Here is a 9,004-nt window from a genome sequence, read left to right on the forward strand (position 1 = left end):
AGACTAAAATATGTTCACGTGACAATCGATACCTTTTCGAAATTTGTATGGGCAACCGCATTGCCTGGTGAGAAAGCACAACCTGTGTGTAAACACCTGTTGTCCTGCTTTGCTGTAATGGGGGTGCCTGAGACCATAGAAACAGATAATGGGCCTGTCTATACTAGTCAAAAGACGAGGGTCTTTTTGTCCAAGTGGGGAGTACAACATATCACAGGAATCCCGCACTCTCCCACTGGGCAGGCTTTGGTGGAGCGAACTCATCAAGTGTTGAAAGATTATTTACAAAGACAAAAAGACACTGAAATGGACATGCAAATGAGATTGAATAAGGTTTTGTTCACATTAAACTATTTGTGTTTAATGAGTGATAGAGAAGAGCCACCAGTGATAATACATCATCAAAGTATAAGGTTGAATGAAAAGACAACTATTCCCAGCTTTCGAGTATTATATAGAGATCCAGTAACAGGAATATGGAAAGGACCTGTTGCTGTAATATTTAACGGTCGAGGATATATGTGTGTTTCCACAGAAGGTGGTCCTAGGTGGATACCAGTAAAAAGCATTCGACCCTATCTACAGACATCATCAGAACGTGATCAACAGCCTACACAAGAAGATCCTGCACAGGAATGAATGAAGAAAGCTGTAATTGTGGGAATTGTGATCCCTGGGTGTTCCATAACTGTGGTGACTGTGATAATAATCAGTGACCCTGTAATATGGACTATTAAGGATCAAAATTGGAAGAAAGTAAAAGAAAACTGTAGGCATTCTTGTAAATGGAAACAGTATCGAAAAATGTATGGGTTACTCTTGCACAAGTCTTGAACATTACTAGTTTTGTGCCAGTTTGGTGACCATTTGTGACTTGTCTTATAGGACTTCCCATAAAAAAAAAAAAAAAAATAAAAAAAAATTTGCTTTTTTTAACTTTAATCAAACAATGCAAGAGTTGAAGTTACAGTTTAACATCACTAGTAACTCACCCTTTCGATGGGAAAACCAGAGTGAAGCATTCGATAAATATGATAATTGGGATAACAAACTTCCAATTGGATCCAAACCACAAGAACTTGAACTTGTGGATTCTCTGAATGCTACGTATTGTTTTTTGGTTTGTTTTTTTTTTTTTTTGTTTTTATAGGTTTAGCATCATGGTCTGAGGTATAGAAGGAAACAAGACTAGCAGACCAAGCAGCACCAACAATAATTAATCCCATGGGGAACATCAGTGATTGGGAGCGGAAATGGTGCAACATTACAATGCGAAATAAAACCCACTCCGCTCCTGGCACTGTATTACCAAGACGATTACCACCAGGATACCTTTTGATCTGTGGTAATCGAGCGCAGGCAGGCATGCCCTCTAACCCAAAGGGTGGACCATGTACCATTGGTCAGCCCAGTTTGGGCGTTCCATATCATCATCCAAATCAAACTCATCCCACAAGGTGGAAAAGAGACCTGAATTATGGAATTTTTGGGAAAGATTTTTGCATTTCTTTTGCTATCAAGAGTCGCAGCCATAAAAGTGCATAAAAACTTAGAAGAATTATTTTGTTGGGTAGTGAAGCAAGCCAACATGACAAGTCGAATTTTGTCTGAACTGGCTGCAGCAATAAATTTTTCTTCTTTTTTTGTTTATTATTGGCGCATGGTCATGGCTGTGGCGATTTTGACCTAGGTCTCTCCTTTTTTTTCTCTTTTCTTTGATTTGGATGGATTATCCAACTGGTTAGGATTGACTGGTTGGCTTAGGAGCGTATTAAAAACGGGATTAATGTTGTTGATAGTTATACTTGTAGAAATAGTTCTTTTTAGTTGTGTAAGGTTATGTCTAAGAAAAATGCTATTGCGAACAACAAATGAACCCTGGCTTGTTCAAAACAAAAAGGGGGAATTGCAGAAGTATGGCTCATGATTTAATAGCAGTGAACAATGCAGGGTTTGCTGTCTGTAGCTAGGCCTGACCTTGAGATAAGATAAAAGGGAGTAGAATACAGGAATGTGGAATCCAGCGCGGGAAAGTCCCGAAGAGTTGTGATGAGAACCTTGTATCTGCCCCTTTCGCATGCTCAAGAGCGTCCGGCCAGTTGCGTGACAGCATAAGGCGCGTGAACAGCGGGACATAACCAATTAGGATTTGTTTGTTAGCGCATGCACTATTGGAATAAGTATATAAGAAGTGTAAGGTGTATGAATAAAGGAGAACGATCATACTCATATTGAGACTCCATCGTTACTCCGGGTCCGCCTCCCACTCCGACATCCTATAGTCCCTCACAAATCCTTATAGGATGCTAATATTGGTCTAGATTTAAGTTTATATTCTTGACTTAGAATTGTAACATTATAGGTAATAAACTAAATGTTTAAATACACTTCTGGGTCCTACTCTGTCTCCCTCGGGGTGTGACACCATCTGACATCTGTAAACCTGGTGCCGTGTAGGCCATCCCGTTGCAAAAAAAAACCCAAGTTGTTACGGTGACACCAGCCAGAGAGCCATGTATTAATAGACTGGGCCCATCTGTTCCTTGCAGTGTCACCACCCATAACTGGAAGGAGGGAGGAAAAAATTACCTGGGCCCCAGATTCCCTCACTAGCTATCCCAAGGCCTTGAAGTCTCTTTTGATCACTCTTGGGCTACATGCTGCAGCTTCGTTACCTCCCACATGGAACAGCAGTAACAGGTAGTAGTCTGAGGGCCATACCAGACCTAGCGATATCCCTTACCTGGGCTCCTGGGAGGCAGCAGACTTCCCTGTTAATGGGGTCTGCTTGACATATTCGACCCTCTGTTCCCCTCAGCAGGGTGATGTGCGAAAGCAGACAAGGGGGACTAGGAGCTTTCGTTAGAGCTTGGCGTTGTTCACCTTGAAGACCTTGCAAGTTGATAATGAAGGAGCCAGCTAGCAGAAGTCTACTGATAAGTGGGCATTGGAATGCAGAAAGCTGGCTGCATTTGGTTCAGGAGTTTGAAAACAGCCAGAGGAGACTGAGTCTGCGCAAAGTTCAAAAAGAAATATATTCATCCTGAGGAAGACTTCCTACTTCATCCCTAAGACCTCGGCCCATGACCTTCAGGAGGCACTACACAGGCGCAAGATTGGAGCTAACTTTCCAGATCTAATTATAATACGAAGCGGGGATAGGATATGAATATGTAGTAGGCACTTATACCTATACATGTCTTTACACTATAAGTAGCTGCTTGTTAAGCTATATGGTGCGCAAGCTAGGAGGAGAACCCCCTTGCACCCCAGCGCTGGAAATAAACATACCTGCTTTATAACTCATTTTGGGTTTATAGAGTTTGATTCCGCAAAACAAGGGAGTGTCCTACAACTATGACTCGCCTTTTCCTCTTCATGGCAGTTGCAGTAATATGGCGGGGGTGTTGTTCTGGTCTTGACCCTTCCTCTGATGTAGAAGAGTCATCACCCACATTTTCCTCTGGTCTGTCTTCCACATCTAGAGCCTCATATCTGTTGTGCAGAGGCACCAGGGGAGGTGTGGGCAAGCGGGGGGGGGGGGGGGGGGGCATTTTCTGCCCCGTTGGTGTACTTGCTTCCTTTCCCTGTAAGTCCCTGCCTATATTCCAGTGAGGGAGGATACCGAATCCCTTTGATCAGGGGCTTTCTCAGGTGGCTGTCTCTGTTCCTGTTTCAGAGAGCTCAGGGTGTGATTCCACCAGTCGTTCTCTTGCTCAGACTCCCTGATGCTCCTTAGCCTCTCTACTTCCTCTTGCAGCTCTGCCACCAGGCTGAGGAGATCATCCACCTGCTTGCACCTCACACAACTGTTGCCCCCGCTGCCCTCTGTTTCCAGTGCAAGCTGGGGGCACTCCTTGCAGCCAGAGACCTGAATGTCTGCGTGTTTCCTGGGAGCTCAGTCCTAGGCTGATGCGTCCCTTCTGGCAGGCACAGAGGATGCAGCCTCCTGCCGGGTGGACACCATGGCTGGGCTCCTTCTTATTGACTGAACTTATGTCCTGAGCATGGAGACTGCACTTTCCCTTGTTTGCGTGCCTGGGTCGCTGCGCTCCCTGGGGACCATTTAAATCTACCACAGCTGCTTCCAGGACACACCCCCACACCCCCCCACACCCCACACTCCCCCACACCCCCCCGTGTTAGCCCCCACATTGCAGCTGCTGGGACTGAGGGTCAGGAGCCACCTGCCTTCAGTCTAGTGCCCAGCTGCAGCACTTACCGTGTCTGCTGCCGTATCTTGCTGATTGAGCGCTGCTACTGGCTTTACCGCATGTGGCAATAAGAACTTAAAATGCACTCTCAATTTCATCTCCTGAAAGTCCAGTTAACTCTAGAGTCTATGTCTTTCTAGAGATATAAACTGAAGATATTCCTACACGTGCAAACCTATTACCTCATTTTACTTGCACACAGTGTTACTCAGTACCAATCTATTTCCAAGGAAAGAGAGATCATGAATCCTACAGAAAAGACTGATCTTCATTAAAAGACATAAATCGTATTGCAAGATGGGTTTTCAAATAGTATGAACGATAGTTTTATTATGTTATAAAAGTTTAAAGAGTGTGTACAGTTATGAAGACTTTAGTGTTTTGTGGAATCAAATCCTATAACCTAAAATGAGTTATAAAGTAGGTATGTTTATTTCCAGCACTGGGGTGCAAGGGGGTTCTCCTCCTAGCTTGCACACCGTATAACTTAACAAGCAGCTACTTATAGTGTAAAGACATGCATAATTATAAGCGCCTACTACATAGTCATAACCTTTCCCACTTCATATTATAATTAGTTCTGGAAAGTTCGCTCCAATCTTGCACCTGCGTAGTGCCTCCTGGTGGTCGTGGGCTGGGGTCTTAGGGATGAAGTAGGAAGTCTTCCTCAGAATGAAAAAAAGCTTTTTTTCCTTGAACTGTGCACAAGCACAGTCTCTTCTGGTTGTTTTCCAGCTTTCTGCATTCCAATGCCCACTTATCAGTAAACTTCTGCTGGCTGACTCCTTCGTTATCAACTTCCAAGGTCTTCAAGGCGAACAACGCCAAGCTCTAACGAACACTCCCAAACCCCCTTGTCTGCTCTCGCTCATCAACTCCCCCCTTTCCTTTTAACATGAGCAAATTCATTTGCCAACTGTGTAATTTATCTCTCAAAGGAGAATTGGATTATATTTTGTTGGAAAATTACCCTTTTAATGCATTCTCATGGGCACTAGACATAGAAGTTAGAATTATTAGTCGTTGTAGCATTCTCCAATTCCAAAAAAATAACATAGCAGAGAAAACATAGCTAACTAAAACTAGCATCAAAAGGACAATAATGGGGTGACACAACTTATTTAGAATGCCAATCGCGGTAGGGGACCATCCAAACAACACGTCGCTCCAATGATGGTTTAAATTTTCTTTTACCCTTTTTAGGACTCCCTTTCTTTCCTCTGTGTCATGGTGGAATGTTATCAGGGTCTTTTCTTGCTTTCCTGGACTTCCTCCAGAATTAGAATCAAGTCCTGATGTTTCATTAACTGTTTCATTAATTATTTTACCAATGTAAGATTAATTCCAATAGATAAATATTGTATAATTTGTGAAATATTGTATAATTGGATTTTATCAGCTGCTGGGATATGACTGGTGCTAAATAAGAGAATTCACACCCAACAATCTTAATAAGATTACAAATACAGAAATTAGAAATTAGAATGACTCTTACTATCCATAATTATCTCGTCTATCACTACAGAGGTGCAAGCAGTTCTCAAGCACACACAACCCTGGCCCATATATACAAGTATAGTTCTCTGATTCTCAAAGTGACAGATGCTTTGCTCAATGTCGAGGCAGATGTCTTGAGCATCAATTGCATTATTTTTGCAAATAAATCTTGTTGTTCTCATGTAGTGCAAGATTCTAAATTTACAGTTTGCCACCTCCCATTCACTATTTGTGCCCATGTTCTATGTTCAGAAGGATAGAACACAGTTTTATCATGGCTTAATCCTAATGCAATGATGGGGTGGATTACATATATTGAAGCATTACATATGGTAAATACAATGTGGCTGTATTAGTGATGGGGTCATAGGTGAAATTTACCAAAGTCTACCAGGATTGAAGCTTCCTCTCTAAGCCAGTGGCACTGTCCCAAACCACTTTCCGGATTTCAGTGGGAAAGTGCCTTCACCACCTTCTCTTATAATTAAGGAGGCCACTGATTGCATCCATAATTGTGCCTGTATACAAACGAGGGCCAAAGAAACGTTATCTTGGATCACAGCGAGTGCATTTCCTATTAATTCATGGTCCTCCACCTTTTCCCACTTTGGTAACATTTCTGATAGTCAATTCCATTTAGGACCTCCAATCCTGTCTCTAACACTCCGGTTAGGCCCCTTTGTGTTCTGCCCCTGAAGGGCACTTGCTTTCACAGCCAGGTTGTCCAGCCCTTGAAGAATGTTTTTAGGAAATGAGAGCATGCTGGTTGAATTTCAGAAATACCAGTTTGCATTAGCAGTTCAACACGTTTAAGAGACCATTCTGGGTTGAACAGCATTTGCTGTTGGCCTGTATTCCTGATTATATACAGACCAATCTCATAAATTCTGAGTTGTAACAGGCTTAGCTATAATATTTATTTTAAATTTGAATGAGAGCCCAATGGTATCATAGGCCCAGAGACAAACCACCTGAACGGTCTGTACTAATGTAAAATTATGCCAACAGTCTAATTCATTGGAAATACAGGTCTTTGTATTCTTATCTGTAGGCGTAGTTGAGATAGTAATTTGGGATGCCTTTTTATGGATAGTCCCATTAACCATTCGGCATCCTACTTTGATTTCTCCTCCTACAGTCCCCTGAAGTTGCTGAATCCCCTGTTTTGTATCCGCATTCCATTCTTGCCTCACATATACTTGATTTTCATGCATAACCACAGTTGATAGATTTAAACCCTTTTGATCAGAATATTTCCCAGGGCTCCAGTACATCCAAGAAAAACTTGAGACCAAGGCCACTCAGTATTCTTTTGGCCAGAGTTGCCTTTCCCTCCCTGGATTATAATTATAATCATGAGAAAAATAATTTTCCTGGTTGGACTTGCGTGACCCTCCATGGAGATTTATGTGCCTTTTTCACTCGGGTGTGATGGATCCATGCACTGTGCTCCTTGATTTTGATTGCTGTGAAGGAGGCAAGGAACATCTGGAATGGTCCTTCTCACTGCGGTTCCAGAGTCCTCTCTGCAAGAGACTTTACATATACATAATCTCCAGGTCATATGTTATGCACAAGTTTGTCCAAACCCCTACTTCATGTCTCAACCTCATGTTTTTCCTTCTTTGGAGCCGTTTGTCCAATGTCACCATGTAGGAGGTCATGATTTCATACGCAAATAGTGACTGATCTGTTGTACTACTTCTGAGATAAAATGTGGTCCCCTATCAGGAGACATAGTTGCTGGAACCCCAAAGTGTGGTATTATCTCCTGTATTAATGCTCTAGTTATCTCCTTGTTCTAGTAGGGAATGCTTCCAGCCAACCAGAAAAGGTACCAGTTAATACCAATAAGTATTGATATCTTCCTTGCCTTGGGAGTTCCGAAAAATCAATCTGCCATTGTTGGCCAGGCCTGTTGCCTCCTCCAATTTCGCTCATTTCTGGTTTGGGGTATTTTTGGGATTAGTCTGGAGGCAGAGATCACACTGCTGAGTCACTTATCTCACAATGGTGTATAAATTTCTAGCTGCAATCCCTTTAATTAGGTGTTTATATAAAGCTTCAGCCTCCTCATGTCTCTTCCTGTGTTCTTCCCTCATCTAAGGCCATGTTAAATAAGGGGGAATGATTAGTTTCCCTTGTGGAGTGAGGACCCACCCCTCTTTACTATATGACCCTCCCAGGTCTATTATAAATTTCGGATTATCTGATCTTCCTTGGTATATACTGGCATACCTTCTACAGAGATTCGCCTGTCAGGAATCAAAGCCCCTTTTGTTTTTACTTCGTCTTTGGCTGCCAATTTTGCCTCTCTGCCTGCCAGATCATTTCCTATCCCCATTTCCGAATTCACTTTCTGGTGCATCTTGATGTGCATGATTGTCACTTTATCAGGTAGTTGGACTGCTTCCAGCAGTCTCAGGATCCCTCTGCATACATGATATTTTTGCTCTGGCATGTCTTTTATTGCTTAAGACATAGCAGTTTCCATCCATGAACTAGCCCTCAGCATCTTCCATGGGACTGTGTTTCAGATCCAATCAGCTCAAGTATGTGGTCTCGATGGTCTCAAAGCAGTCCTGGTGCACTGGTTCTCCTGTATTTCCACTGAGAAAAGAAGCTGGGTTGATGATGTTAGTAATCACAATTCCCATATCATGTTCCAATGTTATAGCTTGGTATTTTAGGAACCTTTGTGGAGAAAGCCAGTGCCTACTTTTTGCTTCCAGACAGTAACAGAGTCATTTTATGGCCCAGGGTAAATCTTTGTGCCTCCTGGATGTTTAGCACGACTGCTGCAACTGCTTGTAAACAGCCAAGCCCTAGGACAATCTCTTGCTTCTCATGAGATAAAAGGAAAAATGGCTTACTCACATCTTGCAGTCCTAAGGCCGGGGCTGACATCAGGGCTTTCTTCAGCTGTTCAAAGGCTTGCACAGCCTCTTTGCTCCATTGGAGGTATTTCTGTTTGGCGGTGGTTAGTGCATACAGGGGTTTAACAAGCAGTCCATAGTTATAGATCCATAGCCAACACCACTCAGTCATCCCCAAGAAAGTTCGTAACTCTTTCACTGTTTACAGTCTTGGAGTTTGGTATATTGACTCCTTTCAGGCCTGTCCCAAAGTTCTTCATCCAGCGCTGATTTCATAGCCCAAATAGATTGCATTATTTGGGCCTTCTTTTAGATATCCGGTATCCCTGGTGCCCCAAAAAGTTTAACAGACTCACCATCCAGGTCATGCAAGTGTTGTCTTTGTGGCAATCAGAGTATCATCTACATACTGCAACA

The sequence above is a fragment of the Cuculus canorus genome, chromosome W, assembly GCF_017976375.1.
Source record: "Cuculus canorus isolate bCucCan1 chromosome W, bCucCan1.pri, whole genome shotgun sequence".
NCBI lineage: Eukaryota > Metazoa > Chordata > Aves > Cuculiformes > Cuculidae > Cuculus > Cuculus canorus.